The following is a 22,601-nucleotide window of genomic DNA, read 5'->3' as shown; positions in this document are numbered from 1 at the left end:
ATGGAGTGTTGAAGAGGGAGATACAGTAGCAAAGTTGATCTTTGTTATAAGGGTAAAATATAGAATAATTGGAAAACCTCCCCTAGTTTTTGATAACTGAATGCGCTGGATCCTTTCCTCTAGATATAATTCTGTAGGTGTGACAGAAGTGAATGTTTGGTTGATTCTGAGAAACTAAAATTAACAGACTGAGAATTCTGATGAAGACATAAGCTGATTATTTTTCATGTATGGAAAGACAACCTAGATATGAAAAGAGCCAGGTAGAAGGATAACAGAATTTTGAGGAGGAATTTTAAGTTGTAATTCCTACCTGTACTCACATTATGCTGCATGGATTATTGTCTACAGTAAGAAAAAAAAAATAGCACCAACAGCCCAGCACCAGTGACAGATGGTGGGAAAATAGCAGAATGGAATTCGTGCTTAGCTGGGGTAGAAGGTGAATAACAACAGATTCTCAGGCATTTTGGCTGGCTCCTGAGAATCCCCTCTTCCCCACTATCCCTGCCAGGACCAGACAGGAGGAAAGGAGGATCCCCCAAGAGTGGAGTTGCTGACTGTGGGGAGAGATATGCAAAGAGTGGTTCAGCTCAGATTGTAAAGTTAGAAAATCTCAAACTTGAGGTGAATCCCTCCACCTAATACCACATAATGGAGAGTTAGTGGACCAAAAACTTAATATAAACAAAAAGTTAAGTATAAGGCAAGCATAATTAGCATTCTCAAAGACATAAAGGAGAATATTGGAAAAGAGAAGCAGAATAACATTTTAAAGGAAAAAATAAAATAAAGTACTCAGTAGAAGTTTAATTCTCATTAAAACATGAGAATGAGTACAACTGGTTAACAAATTAGTGACTTTAGAGATTAAGTTGAGGAATTCAAAAAAGTTATCAGGAAGGGACAAGAAAAAAAATAGTAAAACAAATTAGGGATGTGAAGGAAGGGTGTGCAAGTGTTAATTTCCACATTAAAGGTTTTCCAGAAAACCAATTGGAAAAAAAATGGCAGGAAGGATATATTTGAAGAAATAATGACCTAGAATTTCTAAGAATTAAAGAGAGATAAACATTGACAAGTTTCATAGTAAACATTGACAAGTTTCATAGTATCACAGCTTTAGGACAACAAAAAATACAAACATATTAGAGTGAATTTTAAAACATCAAAGACCTCTCTTAAAGCCCCCAATAGAAAGAGCAGATTATTTTAAAAAACACAAAAAATGGACAGTAACATACTTCTCAATGTAAATCTTATATGCAAAATGCATATAACATTTTGTTTTGTGGATAAGAGGGGTAACATTGTTAAAGAGTCAGAATAAAGGAACTTTAAATCTAGACTACCATATTCAACTAATAGTAGTTTAAATGTAAAGGAAATATACTTACACATTCTTAGACAAACAACTCAAGTTTCATTAAGCAAATGGCTCTTTTGAAAACTCTTTCAGAAGTGTACCAGTAAGTTGTCAAATAAACCTGGAAAGATCTACTCTCTATGGAATGTAGAGGTGAGGAAATAACTTAGTAAGTTTTCTTGTTGCTAAAACAAACCTAAAATCCATAAAAGATCCATAAATCTCAGAGTTAAAAATGTAAAAAATACAAACTTGGTGGTGGGAGTGAGGAGAGCATGTCATGAGAGACTTTAGATGATATAGATATTGATAGGCATAACAAATGGGTAGAAAGTAAAAAAATTAATGCTGACATATGTCATTTTCATGGTAACCAACATAAGAAATTGAATGCGATGTCAACTTCTATACAATAAGAAGAAACTTGATATGTCCAATGGAAGGTGTGAAAGGAGAATTAATGTATAGAAAATATGTAATAGAAAGAAATCAATACAATATGAAGGTAGAAATGAGTGCTAGCAACAGTTGTAATAAATGTAAATGTGTTAAATTCACTGACAAAACAGATCTTTAGAATGAATTAGAAAAACATCATCCAACAATATACAAAATATAAAAGAAACACTTCAAATAAAAGATAGTGAAAAGTGAGAATAAAAATGGGGCTTAAAATTACAAAAAAAAATGTATTAGGTTATTAGAACCAAGCCTCTCATTGTAGACAACTAAAAAATGCATTACATATTAAAATTATTTTTATATTCCCAGAGTTGATAAGAACAAGCCAAAATTGAAGGGAAAATAAGAACCAAGAGAAGTAAGCAAGTACAAAAGCTATTTTGACTAAAATCTGGCAAGTTTGAAATATGCCTCTACTTTAGGAACTCCACTTTTCTACTGAGGTTCTTTGTCCACACATGCAGAAATCTAGAAGTCTCTGGGGATATAGTCCCTTTTTGTATAGCCCTTGCCCAGTGGCTGACAGATACAGGAGTATGACAGCTTAGTTTCATTGCCTTAGACATCTGAGAAGTGTAACTTCAGAGTTCCTCTGTAGGATCAGGCTGAAGCTATGCTCTACAGGTCTTTGAGATTATACTCTTGTTTGGCTTTCTTCTCTTCCCTCTCCTGCTTCCCTTTCATATAAACATATGAGCAATGTGTGAGGTTTACAGTGAGCAAGTCTTTTATGCCTAAAACAGCCGTGTGTATATTTGGTGGTATATTTGGGAAATGAAACAACAGAGAAAAGGTAGAGATTGTTAAAGGAACAATTGTGTCACTGGGCATAAGATTGAAAAATTAAGCTGGACTGAGTTTTGCAGCATCATTAACACTAAACTAAGTAAATTCAGTTACTCTCCACGTAATGGAAAGTCAGTGGAGGCTTTTTAAGAATAGGAGTGATGTGATAAGTTCTATATTTTATAGCAAAATTGTTGGAACCATGAAAGATAGCATGCAAGTTTTTATTGGAGTCCAAAGAAAAAATGATGAGGAATTGAGCTGAGTTAGAGAATAAAGAGGAGTGGATGAATGAGAGAAATTTTAGAGATACAATTTACAAGACAAGTTTACCATTTACATGTGAGAAAGGGCAGGGGGAAGAATTAGAAATGACTTCAAAATCCTTCGTTTTTTAATTTAGGTAGCTTATTTATTGATATATGGAAGGAAGAATGAGGAACAAGTTTTGACAAGAAAGGTATTGAGTTCAACTTTGCATTTTTGAGATACATATTGAATAACCATGTGAAGATAAATAAAACCTGTAAAAGGGAGTCTGTGATTAGAGTTTAGAGATTGGTAAAATTTTATAAAATGAGAAAACATGAAAGCTGAGGGAAAAATCCTGGGTAAAAACAACATGTAAGGAGTAGAAGCAAGAGTTGAGCAAAATAGACATAGACAAGAGGAAATAGAACTAGATAAGAGGAGACTACGGTAGTATCATAAAAACAAATGAGAAAAGGATGAAAAATATAGGGTTGTTGCTATAAAATGTTGCAATAAGGATTGAAAATGTGCTGTTCTTCATGGCAATTAGAATGTCATTGATAACTTTTCTTCATACAGCTTTAAGAGAGACTTAAAAGTAAAACTAGAGACTGCTCTTTGAAGAATTTGGACTGTGAAGAGTGAGACAATGTCAAGAAATGATCTTTTTTCAAGAATGGGGATAACTAAGCATGATTAGTTATGGAAGTTAGGAGAATAAGAAGAGGCCAATGGAAAGGTGGAGGTTGAATAAATGAAACATTTGATTAGAAAACATTTTGAAAAAGGTATGGCACTGAAATTGAATTTATGTGAGCTAACACATAAATGTTGCTCTAGAGGAGTTCATCAGCTGATTCTGAAATCCACATGTAAATTCAAGAGACCAAAAATAACAAAGCAATCTTGAAATGGAAGAAAAAAGTTGTAGAACTCAGTTCTAAAACTTATTTACAAAGCTACAGTAATCAAAAGGTGTGGTACTATCATAGACATATACATCAATGAAACAGAAATGAGGGTCCAGAAACTAACACTTACATCTGTGGTCAATTGATTCTAACAAAGATGCCAAGGCAATTCAATGGGGAAGGAGTAGTCTTTTCAATCAGTAGTGGTGGGACAACTAGATATCAAGATGCAAAATATTGAATCTGGATGCTTAATTCACATCATACACAAAATTTAACACAAAATGGGTCAAAGACCTAAATGTAAGAGTCAAAATTATAAAGTTTGTAGAAGAAAACACATGTATAAATCTTTGTGACTTTGGATTATACAATGATTTTTTTTAGCTATGAGATGAAAAGCACAAACAAAAAAATGAAAAAGTGATTAACTGAATAGCATCAAAATTTTAGATTTTTGTGCTTCAAAATGACATCATCAAAAAATTGAAAGGAGAAAATATTTGCAAATCCTGTTTTCAATGAAACCTGTATTCAGAATATATGAAACTCATTAACAAAAAAGGACTGGAAAATATTCATAAAGATACAGGAACATCTAATAAGTACATTAAAGATGTTCAGCATTATTAATCATCACAGGAATGCCAATCAAAGTCACAGTGAGATACCACTTCACAACTCACTATAATAGCTGTAGAAAAAAAAAAACTGACAGTAAAAATTTGGTGAGGATGTGAAGAAATTGAAACTCTCAAACATTGCTGGTGGGAATGTTAACTGGTGCAGCTACATTGGAAAACAGTGTGGCAGTTCCTCAAAATGTTATATATAGAGTTACCATATGATCTACAAATCCACTCTTAATTATTTACTCATAAGAAACATATGTCTACATCAAAATTTGTACACAGATGTTCACAGGAGCATTATGCATAATAGCCCAAAAGGGGAAACAACCCAAATTTCCAACAACTGCTGAAGGAATAAACAAAATGTGGCATATCTCTTCAGTGGAATGTTATTAGGCAATGAAAAGGAATGGCGTACTGATAACTGCTACTATTGAATGAACCTGAAAACAATATGCTAAGTAAAGAAAGCCAGTCCTAAAAGACCATAGAGGGGGCTTCCCTGGTGGTGTAGTGGTTGAGAGTCTGCCTGCCGATGCAGGGGACACGGGTTCATGCCCCATTCTGGGAAGATCCCACATGCCGCGGAGCGGCTAGGCCCGTGAGCCATGGCTGCTAAGACTGAGCGTCCGGAGCCTGTGCTCCGCAACAGGAGAGGCCACAACAGTGAGAGGCCCATGTACCGAAAAAAAAAAAAAAAAAAAGACCGTAGAGGGCATGATCCCATTTATATGAAATGTCTAGACTAGACAATTCTATAAAGACAAAAAGCAGATTAGTGGTTGTCTGGGGTTGGCGGTGGGGAGGTTGAATAAGGGCAAATGGGAAGTGAATGCTAATGGACATAGATTTCTTTTTGAGGTAATGGAAATATCCTAAAATTAGATTATAGTGATGATTGCATAACTCAGTAAATAAACTAAAAAACCATTGAACTTTAAATGAGTGAATATTATGGTATAATTTTATCTCATTAAGCTGTTTAGAAGGAGTCCACTCTATTGCTGCTTATCACAGAAAATGTGCTGCTTAGTTTCTAGTAGAAAGGCTTTTATTATTTTGGAATTTTTCCAAAGGCTACTCTCAGTTTGGGCCATATAGTGAAGGAATTTAATACTACTGTTTAGGAAGATTGACTAAACTGTGGATCTGGGTTGTTGCTGGACTGCTCTACAACTCTACTTTCACCCTCAGAAGAATGAAACAAAAGCAATGGAACCAAATAATTTTTAGGATGAAAACTCCATATTGCCTATCATGTGTTTACAGTTTGTTGACTTGATGTTTGTTATTGATTGGATTTTCTTTTGTACTTGAATTTTATCTCTGCTTCTACTCTGAGATTATGAATGAAAACTAGTATTTTTCAACTTCACTCTTAAAAGTAAATTGACCTGCAAAGATTTAAGTTTCACAACTGAGGTCAGTGCATTGATCAATCTGGCTTGGAGTGCTAGACAATAGAAAACATAGATGATAAGGTTGTGTCAATCTCATTCATGCTATTTTGATTTACTTTAAGGGCTAAATTAATATTTTTTGACAGGACAGTAAATACTCACTTTTAATTATAAACTAAGAAAACAGGATTATGTTGGATAGTCTTTTTTTAGTCTATTATAATGCATGCACTTCTAAACACAAATAATTTTTAAAATTATTTTAAACAGGATTTAGACCTGCTCAGAGCTTAAATTTCACGACACTCAGATTCTTAAAACAGGACCACTATCCTAGGTGTTATGGACTAAATGCTTTTGTACCCCCCCCCAAATTCACATGTTGAAATCCTAACCCCCAATGTGATGGTATTGGGAGGTGGGGCTTTGTGGGGAGTAAGGGCATGAGAGTGGAGCCCTCATGAATGGGATAAGTTCCTTATGAAAGAGACCCCAGAAACCTTTCTAGTTCTCTTTTGCCCATGTGAGGATACAAGGAGAAGTCAGCAGTCTGCAATCCACAACAGGGTTCTCACCAGAACCTGACCGTACTGACAACTTGATCTTGGACCTCCAGTCTCCATAACTGTGAAAAACAAATTTATGTTATTTATAAGCTACCTAGTCTATGGTACATAGACAACCTGTTATAGCAGCCTGAACTGACTAGGATACTAGTCAATTCACTTGTACAAAAATTTAAAAAACCGTTTATAGTTTGTACAAATATACACCAAAGGCATCTACTTAAGATCAGATAACATACAAAAACCTTTGTTTCTAAATGGGTATTGTACTATTTGTTCATTTAGTGCAAAAGCTTGTTAATAGAAGTGTGTTTTGATCCAACTGCATTTGAATTTTCCCAGAATGTGAAAACCTTTGTTATAAGATGTTTAGGAAATAAAGCACTCAAAAGCAAAGCTTAGATCTCTGATAAAATTCAGAGTCAAACAAGAGACTCTCTCTACAGTGAGCTGAAGTGTCGAAGTGCCACACCTCAGGGTGAGATTCATTGGAATAACACAGCCTGTGGTAAGTCACAGCCCAGGTCATGGGTTTTTATGTAATCTCTGGACTTGAACTGGCAGTACCCCCAAGCAAACACAAGCTCTCCGTGGAGGAAAGTACCATTATTGTAGTCTTCAAAATATTTCCCAAATAATTTTTCAAATACAATGTCTAGAATGTAGTAAAAAATATCAGACACACTAGGAGATAAATTCTATGAGTCAAAAAACACAAAACAGAAAACAGTTTAATGAAGGCCTTTGACATAGAATGTAGGTAAATTACAACAAAATTGGAGCCTATTACCCACTCAGCTATAATAAAAATAGAGCGTGTAGAGTTATGGATTCAGGAACATATCTAGGGACAAGTTAGAACACAGAGCACTAATTTTTAAAAGTTTATAACTTCAAAGAACAAGAAAAAAATGTTTTAAATTTTCTTTTACATAAAAAGAACATCAAATAATTTGACCTAAGTAAAAGAGGGGGGCTTCCCTGGTGGCGCAGTAGTTGGGAGTCTGCCTGCCGATGCAGGGGACACGGGTTCATGCCCCGATCCAGGAAGATCACACATGCCACGGAGCGGCTGGGCCCGTGAGCAATGGCCGTTGAGCCTGCGCGTCCGGAGCCTGTGCCGCGCAACGGGGGAGGCCACAACAGTGAGAGACCCACGTACCGCAAAAAAAAAAAAAAAAAAAAAAGAGGGACAGAAAACTTTCTACCTTTTCCTCATTTAATTAGATCCTTTTGTTGTGGAGAGAAGAATTATGCCTCGCTTTCGGATTCTATCATTATGAATGAATGGACTGTTGAGGAAAATGTTGCTTTAAATGAAGTAACATTGAGCTTATATTAGTTGTAACCAGTATGTAAATAATTTTTTTATTGATTTTCTTCAAGGATCAGTTGAGATTTTAGGCTAAGCAGGAGTTATAAATAGGATCAAAGTCACAAGGTGATGAAAGTAATAGACAAAGATCCCTGTGAAAAGGTTTAAGAATTCATAGGTGTAATAGAGACAATGAAAAGGATTAACAGTACTTGTATAGGTGGAAATATTTCCTCTCTTTCGGTAGTTTCTAATATTATTGCTACCGAGGATCATTTTTTATTATTAATACCCACAACTTTGTGTATTAAAAATATTTTCTTCCTCAAACTTAAGAAAAACTCAATTCACTTTTCCATAGTCAAAGGCATACATAATTGGACATCAGATCAGCAAAAAATTAACAATAGACTACAGGGTTGATGTAGACAAAAGCCAATGTTCTAATTTTTTTAATTCATTCATTTACTTTTTTCATTCATTCTCCTATTCATTCCTGAATTCATTAATTATGGAGTGGTTTTAATGTATCAGAAACTATTCTGGCTTGTAAATCACTATTGTGGTTAAGTAGAAGGTTGCTAAGAGTTTGTTGACGTATTAAAAATAACTCAAGGACTCCCTACTACAAAGTTCATAAATTGCAACTTTTGGAGAGCTTAATGTTTTATATGGAAAAATTGAGACCTAGAGAGGTTGATTTGCCCCAGATTGTCCAGATAATTCATGGTTGTATTAGTACGAGGTACAAAATGAATTGTAAATATATTAGTAATACTTAAAAAATTAAAGACAACTTTTTTGTCTTCTCTTTTGGGATTTGTCATTACACTTGGCTAAAGAATTGTTGCAGAATAATTTGTACAATAACTTTCAATTGTACTAATCAGCAACAATTTTTCTCTCGTAACCCTAATCAGAGAAACATACTTCTGGATCTCAGTCAATTGTAGTTGCTTGTAAATGGCCTTTGACTGATTAGTATAGCCAGGCAAGTTGTCATCAAGCATGTAGACATAGCCCAAGATAGTTTGAAAAGATACTGGAGCAAGTGATCTGTGGCAGTAGATCAAGACAATTGCTGTATGCCAGTGTTGAACAGAAAGAAAAAAAAAAAAAAAGTGTCCAAACAGGATATTTTTATCAATTGTTCAAGAACCAATCTGGCTGAAGTCTACTTAAATTTTAAAATCAGATGAAATCAGGACTATTCCACTTTCCTGTTGGTAGATAACTTCTTAAACATTCACACCCTACACTTTTAATAGAAACTGACTGTGTTTTTATTATTTATTCATCCCAGGATGCACTTATAAATATGAAATATCATTATTTGAGTTTGTTATACCGTTAGCTTTAAAATTTTATAAACTAGTGAACAGGTGACAAATTGGATAAGCTAGGAGGTTTATTGTTATAAGAAAAGTGTATCAGTAAGAAATACCCTCGGTAAAATAGGAAAACTAAAGACTATGTAAAATTTACCAAGAACATTTGATTAAAAAATGTATTTTTCAAGCTTTCAAATATTAAATTTGTCTTAATGTCTGAAAAGTGTTTTAAAAAATTCTAAACCAGATTTGTTTCATTTTTGTTTTTGCAAAAATAGTTACCTCACTTTTGTTTTCATATGTTCCCATTTGTAAGGATACACTTCACATGCCTCAAAAAGGAATTTATAATGAGTCATGGCTTTCTGATTGACTAGGTATGGATACTAGATTTTTTCCTTTCTTTTTTCATAAGAAATATTATTTTGATAAACACCTTAGAGGCCCAACAAGTACCCTTTTATTGGGAAAAGCTCTGAAAAAAATGTTACACTGGATTTAGTTTTGATCACCAAGGAATATTGTTCATGGTGACATGGCCATAAAAGAAATCTTGGGAAAAAATATAAGAATTGGAAAAAACGCTAACATTAACAAGGACCTTTACATTTTCAATTAATTTAGTAATTGTTAATATTAAGTACCTCTTAAGTGCTAAGCACTAAAAGTCTCTGCAGAAAAAAAAAAAATAAGTTAAAGGCCTTGCCTTCTAATGTCTTATTGTTAAATGGGGAATGCAGATACGATAACAGGCAATTACAATACAGTGTGCTAAATTTCACAGAAGGCTATCACGAGGGAATGTAGGATGTAGGAGAGGTGCTTAGTTTAGGTTTGGAGGATCAATGAAGCCCTCTCAAGGAGATTATTTCTAAGGTCTGAGGGATGAATAAAAGATAACAAGAAGGTTGAGAACAAGAAGAGTGGTCCCAATGAAGAGGATTTATGTAAAGGTTAGGAATCATAATTATGAATATACAATAGATCTTCCCACTGCTTAGAAAAGATGGTGAGATGCTAGCAAATACAGACAGGAGGCAGAATCATTCCACTCCTATTTTGCATCTGTCCTTGTCATTATGGAAAAGTTATTATCAAACTAGAATGAAAAGAAAAACACCATTAAAAGTGAATTGCAGTCCCAGAAAAAATAGATTATCAAGTCACCCAGACATTTTAAATGAATTCTAACTTGTAGCCATAGATAACTTACATCCCAAAGTTTTGAAAGGGCTTACAGATGTAATCACAGAATGATTGCCAGCAATCTACAGAAATCATGGAGGAAGGGAGTGTTGCCAGGAGATGTGATCTGAGTGAATGTCACACCAATTCTCTCAAAGGTAAAACAGTAAATTCTAGAAACTATTAGATCAGCAGTGTTGATCTTTAATAGCATTCTAGAATGGATTACTCTAACAAGGAATTGTGAGTATTTAGAAACTAATGAAACTACCTGTAGGATCCATCAGTTTTCCATAGGTTGAGTTACCTGGGAGATTTCAGGAGGTTGGGAGGTTGCACTATTTGTATCTAATTAAGGATTTTGATGAAATCACTCAGAATGTCCTCCTTGTGGAGTGGTATAGAAATATGTCAGTAGGGATAGGCGGATATGTAGCTGGTTGAACACTGCGTGTAATTAATAATTTGGGGTTAGCTCGCAGGGAGATTTCTCAGGCTGTGTTTCATGGCTTTGTCCTTGGCCTTGTCTTGGTCTCACTTTTAAATCTAATCTGATTGAAGAGACAGTCTGGAAGGAGGAAGTTCATATATTGACTGATAGAATTCAAAAATGCCTTAGAACAACACATAAAAATCTGGACTTTGAGATTTAGCAACAGAAATGCAGGTAAAGTTTTGGCTTTGAAAATCAGTTACCTAAGAGCTTTTTAAAGTTCATCTCAAAAGCAATACAAAGCAAAAGGAAACTCTAGGTCCTTTTGTTAACCACAAAATCCAACAGTTGTACCTGCTTAAACAAAAGTGAATTCAAGCTAAGACTGTATTAATAGAGGAACAGTTTCCCAATGAGGGGAGTGGCAATAAGACTGATTTCGAATATTTCACTGAACTTGGACTCTGGTCAGACTCATCTTGAGTATCACATACAGTTACAGATGCAAGATATGGCTATTTCCTCAATGTCCATTCCACCTGCCTTGTTGATACCAGCAGTAAAGTTTGGGCTTGACCTCACTCCAGCTTCAAGGGTAGGCAATATCCAGCGAAGACCAATAAGGAAAATTCCATCTTCCTTTGCACTGTAATTAGTTTAATTAATCCAGGCCTAAGCTTATCAGTGTGTGGCATTTGCCTGATTTTAAGGATTGGTTCAGGGGTGGCCAATTGATGTAAATCTCAGTGTTTTCTTTTTCCCAGCAGTTAACGGGAAGCAACCTGCCCGTCCTGCTGAATGAGGAATCAGGCAGCACTGATTGCTGCTGTCAGGCATCCAACAACTATGAGGGAAGTCATCAGTCTGAGGAGAAAGTTCACAAACACAGAGATAAAGGCAGAGAAGAGCAAAGCAATGGAAAATGGACTCAGAGCTCTGACCAAACTATGCCTAAATTGCCCTGAGGCTGGAGTTTTTAGTTATTCTTTAAGCCAGATTGAGTTGTTGTATTTTGTTTGTTTGTTTTTTAGTCACCTTTAACTGAAATCATTCTAACAAATCCAAGGGCAAAATTCTAAGATAATTGTCAGAACAGAGGAAGGCCATGCCATACGAAGAAAGTTTAGAAGAACTCGAGAAGAGGGAAACTTAAGTCACATGTGTTGTTTAGAAGCATCTGCCCCATGGAAGGGAGAGTGGATCGTTGTTTCTGTTCGAGAATACAAGGCTAGGACTATTGCTACAGAGTTGTGGAAAGGCAAATTTTGACTAAATATAAGACACTGAGAATTACTCTTTCAAAGAACGTTTCTAATTTTTAGAGGCATTCCATTGTAGAAAGAGCTGTTTGCCAATTATTGGAAGTGCTAAAGCAAAGAATAATGAACCATCTGTAAGTTGTATTCAGTTCCAGGATTTGATGGTATTTTGCCATCCTTCATTAGTTATATGAAGATAAGGTACTTGCTGGATTAAGAGAGCTTGATTCCTGCCTTGGCTTCTCTATATGACCTGATCTATGTTTTCTCTGGGTCTGCATCCTCATCCAAAGAGTGAATAGGTTAGAATACATGGTTTCTAAAACTCTTTCCAGCTCTAAAACTTTTTGCCACCCAAGGAAAATTACTGGAAGTGTGGCAGCAAGATTCTTGACCTGCTACCTCTCAAGGTAATAGTCAAATCTAAAAATGGGAAATTAGAATATCACTTTCCCATTAATCACATCACTTCTTAAAGTTAGAATGAGGAATTGTCTTGGGAAATACCACCTAGATCTAATTCCTGAAGATATTATGAGCATATTTCAGAAATGGAATCTTCTATTGAGTGAATGATCAAAAATTCAATCAATTAACAAGAAGTTATTGAGCACTTACACCCCCAGGCCTGTGCTAGGGACAATGATAGAGAAAATCTTACCTGTCTGGCTTTGTCTAAGACGCAAAGTAAATCATAAGTTTTCAGTGCAGTACATTTTCTGTTATCTAGAGGCCACATAAAAAATACCTCCCTTAGCTTTTGCTCTTAGTACTGAATCCAGGATACTGCTAAGATTTTTAATACAGAAAGAAAAAGAGAACAGAAATTATCACTTTAAGTGCTTATTAGATTCTTTTGAGAGTTCCAGAAAGATCCTTTAAATAAAGACTATAAATTTGTTTTATATTACATACTCATGTGTAATAACATACTGAAATTATATTAAACAATAGATAAATGTTTTTATACTAACTTATTTAAATGTATGCTTTTTAGGAAACATAAATCAGCACAGAGAGGGTCTATAAATATCCTAGGTGTCTGTCTATAAATTCCTGCTATGTATTCATTACTGAGCAGGTGCAATGAAATCTGTATAAAATATAGTTCCTGCCTCTTAGGAATGGATAATTGGAGGAAAGAAAATGGTTGAATGAGCTTTTGAATAAGTTTGGTGGACATGTGCTCATCTATGTGGTACAGGCCATGGGTGTCACAGGAGCACAGAGGAGAGGGAAACAAGGGATGCAAATAGGAAGCTAACATGGAGATAGTGGGTCTTAGCTGGGACTTGAAGGACAGGCTGAAATTTTAGAGGCAGAAGTGGTGAAGAATGCTGCTTAAGTGAGAAAAAAGAGTTATAAAGGCTCAGAAAACATAGATTTTCATATGGCTATGAGGATACTGACCTTATTAGACAGAAAGGAGATCTCACGCATCTGTCACGAAAGCAGGCAACCTACCTTGGACATGCGGATGGCAGGCAGGATGCATCAGCAGTCTTCCCTCCCAGAGGGAGGGGGAGATTTCCAGTTATAAGGGGAATTACCTCAGGTTGGCTCATTAGTTACCAGGGAAACCAGCAGAGGGGCACGGCCCTCCTAGCTCCTCACGCTAAGTGACTTCATGGGGTGGAGGTCTTCCCTTTGTTAAACTATCATTCTGATCTAAAGACTAAAACAATCATTGGCTGGGACCGGGGGACAAGTATGTAGGCATTAACTGATTAGGCCCTACAATTAAGGGGAGAGGTCAGTCCTGTGAGTGGGGTGTAGGTATAGGTTGGGCCGGGGATGTACCGAGAGAAAGTAAAAAGCCATCTTGGGTGGTCTGATCACACACTGGTGTTAATATTAATTTAAATAGCCATAGACCATCATTCTAGAAGAACTAAACTAATGCTTCCTTTTATAAGAATGAGATGGAAAAATGAAAGAAATTATTTGTTATTGATCATAGCAAACTATCCAGAAGGTAAATATGCATAAAAGTTTGCATAAGATCACTTACTTTTTAAATATTCTTCTCATCTTTTAATCTTGGGTGACATGTTCAGACAGCTCTAGCTTTCCTCTTCTGGTTTGTCTTGCCACCGGAAACATTGGACGCCAGGGTACAGTTTGCTCTCTCTATATTATATGTTGTATGTTATGGATGTGGTTTTGGACTACGTACATGATTAATAATTTAAAACTCAATATGCTGAGAAATGCAGAATTCATTATGGGAATCCAATAAGAAAGTGAAGATGTTACATCTATTACTTATTTCTGCAATCAATTGTGCTGATAGGTGCACAGTTACTTTGGGGAGAATAAAACTACTGGGATAGATCTTGAGAGGAAAACAGTAACAGCTGAAAATTAAAAAAAAAACATTGGATATAGGTTCATTTGGTTTTATTTTGTTTAAATTTTTAGGATATATAGTTGGATTTCTAAATGATATTGAGAGTTAATTATATTGTGAAATAGAAAAAAATGTGGTTGGAAGTGGGCTTAGATTGCCATCCCTTTTGAAAGGAATAGAGGCAGAGTAGTGTGCAGGGATGCAAATAGGTTGTAGGTTTGCAGGTAGAAGGGTGAGGATGGTCTATTTTTATGGATTCTTACTGTTCAGGAAACAAGAGTCAAGATTATCACCGATGCAGGATGAAGTAGGTGATATTTCAGGTTTGTGGAGGGAGGAAAGTCAATGAAATCGTTATCTTGAACTGGTAGAGAGAACTGATTAGTAAAATGTAGAACTACTAGACAGTGCTGAGGTTTGCCTTCATTTAAAGTAAGCCCGACTACATATTTGCTTCAGGTTCAGCTTCACAGGCTTGTAAGCGTAGGTGAAGAACTAGATTCAACTGGGATTAGAATTGTGTCACGCAAGAAAGACTGAGAAAGAAAGGGGCAAGGAAATAGAGGGTGCATTCAGGGGAGCAATTGTAATAATAATGCATGGAATCCCAGCAAATAAGAAGAAAGTAGGGAAGTGGTGTGGTAGAAAAATTGTGGGAGTGGAGGTCCTAGAACTTTGAAATGGAAAGATGAGAGGTAGTGATTACACTGTGGGACATTTGAAACAGATTGGGAATATGGGGCAGTTACTGGTAATGACAAAATCTAGTGGGCACTCAAAGAGGTGCATGGTAGAGGGGATGGCATCAAGGAACTGTGAGGCCTTGGTACTGAATGGATCTTTCCCATATCTATTGCAATCACCAAGACTGATAACAGGACTAATAATGCAAGGGAAAAAAAAAAAACAAAAAAACAGTGAGCTAGGAGTTAAAATCTTCACTGAATGAGTGGCAGTGGCTTGAAAGACGGAAGATAATGGCACCAAGTGATGGGAGGCAATATGACACAGTTATTAAGAGAATGGACTCTGGAGGCCAACTGCCAGTGTTCAAATCCTGGCTCTAACATTTTCTAGCTGTTTGACTGTGGACAGCTAACTTAACATCCCAGTTACCTCAAATGCATCTGTAAAATAAGGAAAGCAATATACATAACTCACAGCTTTGTTGTAAGGATTAAATCAGATCAACGCCTGGCAAAGAGTAATCAATATATAAGTGCTATTAGCTTGTGGAATAAACTGTGAGGTGGGATTTTCAGAGTGTGTGTGTGTGCGTGTGTGTGCGTGTGTGTGTGTGTAAGCGTGTAAGCATGTTTTTATCAGGGATCATCCAGGAATGAGCAATAAAGAGCAAGGCCCAGCAAGACATGAGGTGTTGGAGAGAAAAGAGATGCCACTTGAGAAAGCTTCAGAGGAAGCTGTGACCTTAGGGAGGGTCAAGTTTCAGTGAGAGTGCAGAAGTGTGGATGCTCAGCAGAGGCTGCAGATACAGAGCTTAGCTGGTAACAGACTCATTTCTGGAAGGCACTAGCCAAGGATTTAGGGAGGAGAGGAAGACTGGGTCAGATTTTAGGGAATGTACAGAACCAGACAGGGACAAGTGTCCTTATAATGATAAATAACTTGTGAGATTTGGGCTGGTTCTGCTGAGTCAGGTAAACTGATAAGGTGAGGTATGAGGCTGACGGTCCTGATTATACTCCCTCTGGTGACCAGTCTCCCCCAGTTGCTCAGAAGATGGTATGTGAAAGTCCTACAGAAGCCTGGCAGAGCTCCTCTGTAGCCAATGTGTAGGCTAGAGGAGTCATCACCAGGCAGAGAGGCAGAATAATTCCAGATGAGTGATGAGAAGTTCATTCATTGGTGCCGAAACTCAATCCTAACAGCTAATTCAGGTCCCCAAGACTAGATCAAAACACCATTATACATTTTCTTTTTTTTTTTTTTTAAGATGTTGGGGGTAGGAGTTTATTAATTAATTAATTTATTTTTGCTGTGTTGGGTCTTCGTTTCTGTGCGAGGGCTTTCTCTAGTTGTGGCAAGTGGGGGCCACTCTTCATCGTGGTGTGCGGGCCTCTCACTATAGCGGCCTCTCTTGTTGCGGAGCACAGGCTCCAGACACGCAGGCTCAGTAGTTGTGGCTCATGGGCCTAGTTGCTCCACGGCATGTGGGATCCTCCCAGACCAGGGCTCAAACCCATGTCCCCTGCATTAGCAGGCAGATTCTCAACCACTGTGCCACCAGGGAAGCCCACCATTATACATTTTCAAAGCACCTGTATTTCTTCTTCAAGGCACATAATATTAATTATATACTTAATTGTATGTTTATTTACTTAATGCCTGTTTCCCCTCACAGAATGGGCAGGAAGTGTGCCTCTTCTATGCCCTGTTGGAGCTTCAAAGCTTTGTATGTGTGGTAGGCACTATATCTGTATCTAATCTGTATCTCTGCATCTATATCTATGCCTCTCTTTACATCTCTATCTACAGCATCTGTCTTTGTGAGAGGGTTATATTAGAGGTTAAGTTGCCAAAATAGATTTATTGGCAATGATCATATCTAATTTCAAAGTTTCACTCCCTAACCTGGCTGCCTCTGTGTTCACTTATCCACGGTGAATCAAGGTTGTGTTTGGAAGAACAGTACAATGAGTAATGGAGGTCTGGTCTCCAGCTGTCCTGAGAGCTTTACTAGCAGCATCTTTCTAGACTTTCCTCAAGGGAAAAAAATGGGGACTTGACCTAAGGAAGGAAACAGTTTTTGAACTGTTTCAACCTGATTAGCAGCGTGTGATGAGCCTAGAAAGAATAAGAGTTCACTTGAGACGTCCTTCTCATAGCCTAAATTAATGGACAAAGAGGTCTTATTTTTATGTTACCTGGAATTGTTCAGTGAGTATTTCATGTAAGTACTTTTTTTTTTTTTTTTTTTGGTTCCCCAACTAGATCATCACTCCCTAGTGACAAGAAGGAGTGTCACTCAGGCTGGAGACAGCTAAGCCTCATTTGGCCAAAGACAGTGGTTTCTTATTATATGACGTGAGCTATGTTTGGGCAAGTCAGAGTGGTGTCATGTAATCCTACATGAAAAAGGCCATCTTGTGGTCAGGGCACTGTGGTTAATGGGTGAGGAAACAAGGTTACAGAACATTGCCACCTTTGTAATGGGGTCTTCTGGAATTAATGAGGCTGTGTTCTCAGGGCAAATGGGATGAGAACAGACACTAGATCATTTACTGCTGCATCCTCCATAGTACATAATACTGTCGACAGTGGCTATGGGGTACACGTTAATAATTATTTTTCTCAGTGAGTGGAAATACTGTATTTTTTCACTGTCACATTCTCAGCTGCTCTAGCGTTACTCTTTTGTACGTGTCATAGCACCCTCAGTTGAAACTGACAGTTTTCTAGAGTTGAGGATGCTATTAGGAGACTTTGCTGAAACAAGGCAGCTTGTAGTTTGTTCCCTGGGCTTCTTTCACTACCTGTAATTGAATTAACAAACAGTTTAACAGAAATGTCTGCATTCAAATTGAAGAAAAGGAAAAGAGAAGGCCCAGGTAGGGATTTCATGGAAAAGCTATAGTGCTTTGCAAATAGCTGGAGGCCAGTGAAATTGAAGCACTGACCCAGGATGGACCAAGCTAGAACAGGTAACATCACAGATTCAGAAAATAACAGCAGGAAAATGAATAAAAAGAGATGGTGGGAGGAACAGGTGTTGGAGCATAAAAAATTAAGGGAACTTGGGATCAGCTAGATCTGAAACAATTTGCACATTTGGCCTTGTGTTCTGTTCTTCTCATCCTAGCTTTGTCTGTTTATTTGGCTGAAATCTGTGTCCTGACACAGCTATTTTAGGTGGGTTTGAAAGTGCGATCATAGAAACTCTGTACATAGAGGCTTGGTTTAAATCCACTCAGCTCACTCCATCTTACCCCTCTAATCCTGTCACTTCTCCAGCTGACAAGCCATATTGGCAGAGGCTGAGAAGGAAGGCTAACTTGTTCTTGGTCTTTCTTCCTACAAGCACATTCTATGCGCACAAACAGCACATGAACACAATTGCGAAATGCTCATGCGGAGTTTTAAGATCTGGTACTCAAATGGCAACATCCAAAAACATGCTATGTTGTCTTAGTAAGACTCTTGAATAAATTGTTGTGTTCTGTTCTCTATGATGACTTTCTTGACTCTCATTCCTCAAGGATGATGAGCCTCCAGTCTCCCTGCCACTCTCCCCTCACAGCCTGAGCCATCTTTTCAAAAATGTGAATCACATGGTAGAACTTTCCTCCCTAAAATCGTGTAATGACTTCTTATGCTTCCTGGAATAAAGCCCATATCCTTAGTCTCCAAGGTACTGAATACACTTGCCTCCAATCTCCTCTCTTACTGTTTCATGAAAAGCCATTTCCCGCCAAAGAATCTGTGCACTGACTTGTCCCTGCCTTGAATGCTCATCTTCCACTGATTATTTTTTGAACTTATTGATATTTCTAATTACTTCAATAATACACATGATTGCTTTTTAAATACATTTTAAAAATAAATTTATTTATTTATTTTTGGCTGTGTTGGGTCTTCGTTTTGTGCGAGGGCTTTCTCCAGTTGCGGCGAGCTGGGGCCACTCTTCATCGCGGTGTACAGGCCTCTCACTGTCGCAGCCTCTCCCGTCGCAGGGCACAGGCTCCAGATGCACAGGCTCAGTAGTTGTGGCTCACGGGCCCAGTTGCTCCGCGGCATGTGGGATCCTCCCAGACCAGGGCTCGAACCCGTGTCCCCTGCACGGGCAGGCAGACTCTCAACCACTGCACCACCAGGGAAGCCCCTTAAATACATTTTTAACATTTGTCTCTCACTAGAATGAAAACTGCATGAGGACAGGAACTTTGTTACATTCATTCATTGCTCTATCTCTAGCACCTAGTACAGCATTTGAGACATAATAGTTAACCTACAAAATATTCACAGAATGAGTGAATACTAGCTTAAAATTCTCAAAGCATCTTCATTTTCATGAAATATCACTTTTTTCTTGGACTGTCTTATTACATTTTTTTTCTTGTTACATTTTTTCTTGGACTGTCATTACATTTTTTCTTTACATTCATTTCATTTTTCCTTAGCTTATGATTGCTTATGAAATGCATATTTGCCTTTCTGACTCCACATTTATAATTAAATATGGGCTGCCTAGTGTTGTCCTTCATAACGAGGAATAAGCCTATTTCTAATACTGATTATTCTCTAACATGTATAGTATCCATCAGTCTTCTCCCCAGTATTACCTTGTGACCTGGGACACTGGGCCCAGCTCTGAGCCCTGCACTTAGAGGTCTGCACCCTGCCTCTCTGCTGACCTCATCTATGGGATCAGAGTGCATGAGGTCAAGGGGATGTGCTCACTCACACCTGAGCACTGCTTTCTTTGTGCGTATTTTCACTTTTTTTATTATTTAAGTATAGTTGATTTACAATGTGTTAATTTCTTCTGTACAGCAAAGTGATTCAGTTATACATATATCTACGTTCTTTTTTTTAATATTCTTTTCCATTAAGGTTTATCATGGGATACTGAATATAGTCCCCTGTGCTATACAGTATGATATTGTAATCCATTCTATATATAGTAGCTTACAACTACTAACACCAACCTCCCACTCCAAACTTCCCACCTCTCCCTCCAACCTTCCCCCCTCCACCTCCCACTTGGCAACCACATGTCTGTTCTCTATGTCTGTGAGTCTGTTTCTGTTTTGTAGATAGGCTCATCTGTGTCATAGTTTATTTCTTTTATTTTATTTTTTAACATCGTTATTGGAGTATAATTGCTTTACAATGGTGTGTTAGTTTCTGCTTTATAACAAAGTGAATCAGTTATACATATACATATGTTCCCATATCTCCTCCCTCTTGCATCTCCCTACCTCCCACCCTCCCTTTCCCACCCATGCAGGTGGTCACAAAGCACCGAGCTGATCTCCCTGTGCTATGCGGCTGCTTCCCACTAGTTATCTATTTTACGTTCGGTGGTGTATATATGTCCATGCCACTCTCTCACTTTGTCACAGCTTACCCTTCCCCCTCCCCATATCCACAAGGCCATTCTCAAGTAGGTCTGTGTCTATATTCCTGTCTTACCCCTAGGTTCTTCATGACATTTTCTTTTCCTTAGATTCTGTATATATGTGTTAGCATACGGTATTTGTCTTTCTCTTTCTGACTTACTTCACTCTGTATGACAGACTCTAGGTCCATCCACCTCACTACAAATAACTCAATTTCATTTCTTTTTATGGCTGAGTTATTCCCTTGTACATATGTGCCACATCTTCTTTATGCATTCATCCGATGATGGACACTTAGGTTGTTTCCATCTCCTGGCTATTGTAAATAGAGCTGCAATGAACATTTTGGTACGTGACTCATTTTGAATTATGGTTTTCTCAGGGTATATGCCCTGGGTCATATGGTAGTTCTATTTGTAGTTTTTAAAGGGACCTCCATTCTTTTCTCCATAGTGGCTATACCAATTCACATTCACACCAGCAGTGCACGAGTGTTCCCTTTTCTCCACACCCTCTCCAGCATTTATTGTTTCTAGATTTTTTGATGATGGCCATTCTGACTGGTGTGAGATGGTATCTCATTGTAGTTTTGATTTGCATTTCTCTAATAAGTAAAGGTGTTGAGCATCCTTTCATGTGTTTGTTGGCAGTCTGTATATCTTCTTTGGAGAAATGTCTATTTAGATCTTCTGCCCATTTTTGGATTGGGGTGTTTGGTTTTTTTGTTATTGAGCTGCATGAGCTGCTTGTAAATTTTGGAGATTAATCCTTTGTCAGTTGCTTCATTTGCAAATATTTTCTCCCATTCTGAGGCTAGTCTTTTGGTCTTGTTTATGGTTTACTTTGTTGTGCAAAAGCTTTGAAGTTTCATTAGGTCCCATTTGTTTATTTTTGTTTTTATTTCCATTTCTCTAGGAGGTGGGTCAAAAAAGGATCTTGCTGTGATTTATGTCATAGAGTGTTCTACCTAGGTTTTCCTCTAAGAGTTCGATAGTTTCTGGCCTTATATTTAGGTCTTTAATCCATTTTGAGCTTATTTTTGTGTATGGTGTTATGGAGTGTTCTAATCTCATACTTTTACATGTCCCTGTCCAGTTTTCCCAGCACCACTTATTGAAGAGGCTGTCTTTTCTCCACTGTATATTCCTGCCTCCTTTATCAAGATAAGGTGACCATATGTGCATGGGTTTATCTCTGGGCTTTCTATCCTGTTCCATTGATTTATATTTCTGTTTTTGTGCCAGTACCATACTGTCTTGATTACTGTAGCTTTGTAGTATAGTCTGAAGTCAGGGAGCCTGATTCCTCCAGCTCCATTTTTTGATCTCAAGATTGCTTTGGCTATTCAGGGTCTTTTCTGTTTCCATACAAATTATGAAATTTTTTGTTCTAGTTCTGTGAAAAATACCAGTGGTAGTTTGATAGGGATTGCATTGAATCTGTAGATTGCTTTGGGTAGTAGAGTCATTTTCACAATGTTGATTCTTCCAATCCAAGAACATGGTATATCTCTCCATCTATTTTTATCATCCTTAATTTCTTTCATCACTGTCTTATAATTTTTTGCATACAGGTCTTTTGTCTCCTTAGGTAGGTTTATTCCTAGATATATTATTCTTTCTGTTGCAATGGTAAATGGGAATGTTTTCTTAATTTCATTTTCAGATTTTTCATCATTAGTGTATAGGAATGCCAGAGATTTCTGTGCATTAATTTTGTATCCTGCTACTTTACCAAATTCATTGATTAGCTCTAGTAGTTTTCTGGTAACATCTTTAGGATTCTCTATGTATAGTATCATGTCATCTGCAAACAGTGACAGCTTTACTTCTTCTTTTCTGATGGATTCCTTTTATTTCCTTTTCTTCTCTGATTGCTGTGGCTAAAACTTCCAAAACTCTTTTGAATAAGAGTGGTGATGGGGCTTCCCTGGTGGCATAGTGGTTGAGAGTCCACCTGCCAATGCAGGGGACACGGGTTCATGTCCCGGACCAGGAAGATCCCACATGTCGCAAAGTGGCTGGGCCCGTGAGCCATGGTCGCTGAGCCTGCATGTCCAGAGCCTGTGCTCCAGAACAGGAGAGGCCACAACAGTGAGAGACCCGCAAAGCACACACACACACAAAAAAAAAACAAAAACAAAAAAACGAGTGGTGAGAGTGGGCAACCTTGTCTTTTTCCTGATCTTAGTGGAAATGGTTTCAGTTTTTCAACATTGAGGACGATGCTGGCTGTGGGTTTGTCATATATGGCCTTTATTATGTTGAGGAAAG

At 37.4% G+C, this 22,601-nt stretch overlaps 1 long non-coding RNA gene across 2 annotated transcripts in view; it reads right to left on the bottom strand.

Annotated features, from left to right (window-relative positions):
- The window catches only part of LOC308622135, a 144,662-nt gene that overhangs the window by 99,165 nt on the left and 22,896 nt on the right, over positions 1-22,601 (bottom strand). Inside the window, exon 3 of one of the 2 annotated variants that reach the window (XR_014016569.1) lies at positions 18,811-19,088. The exons of the other annotated variant lie outside the window; for it this stretch is intronic. This is a non-coding gene — a long non-coding RNA (uncharacterized lncRNA). Of the gene's footprint in view, positions 1-18,810; positions 19,089-22,601 lie in introns of those variants that run through there. 2 annotated transcript variants of the gene reach the window in all.

This window comes from Mesoplodon bidens, assembly GCF_964165515.1.
Source record: "Mesoplodon bidens genome assembly, chromosome: 1".
NCBI lineage: Eukaryota > Metazoa > Chordata > Mammalia > Artiodactyla > Ziphiidae > Mesoplodon > Mesoplodon bidens.
Note: the sequence above shows the minus strand (reverse complement) of the source record. Positions and strands in the feature narration are given on the sequence as shown.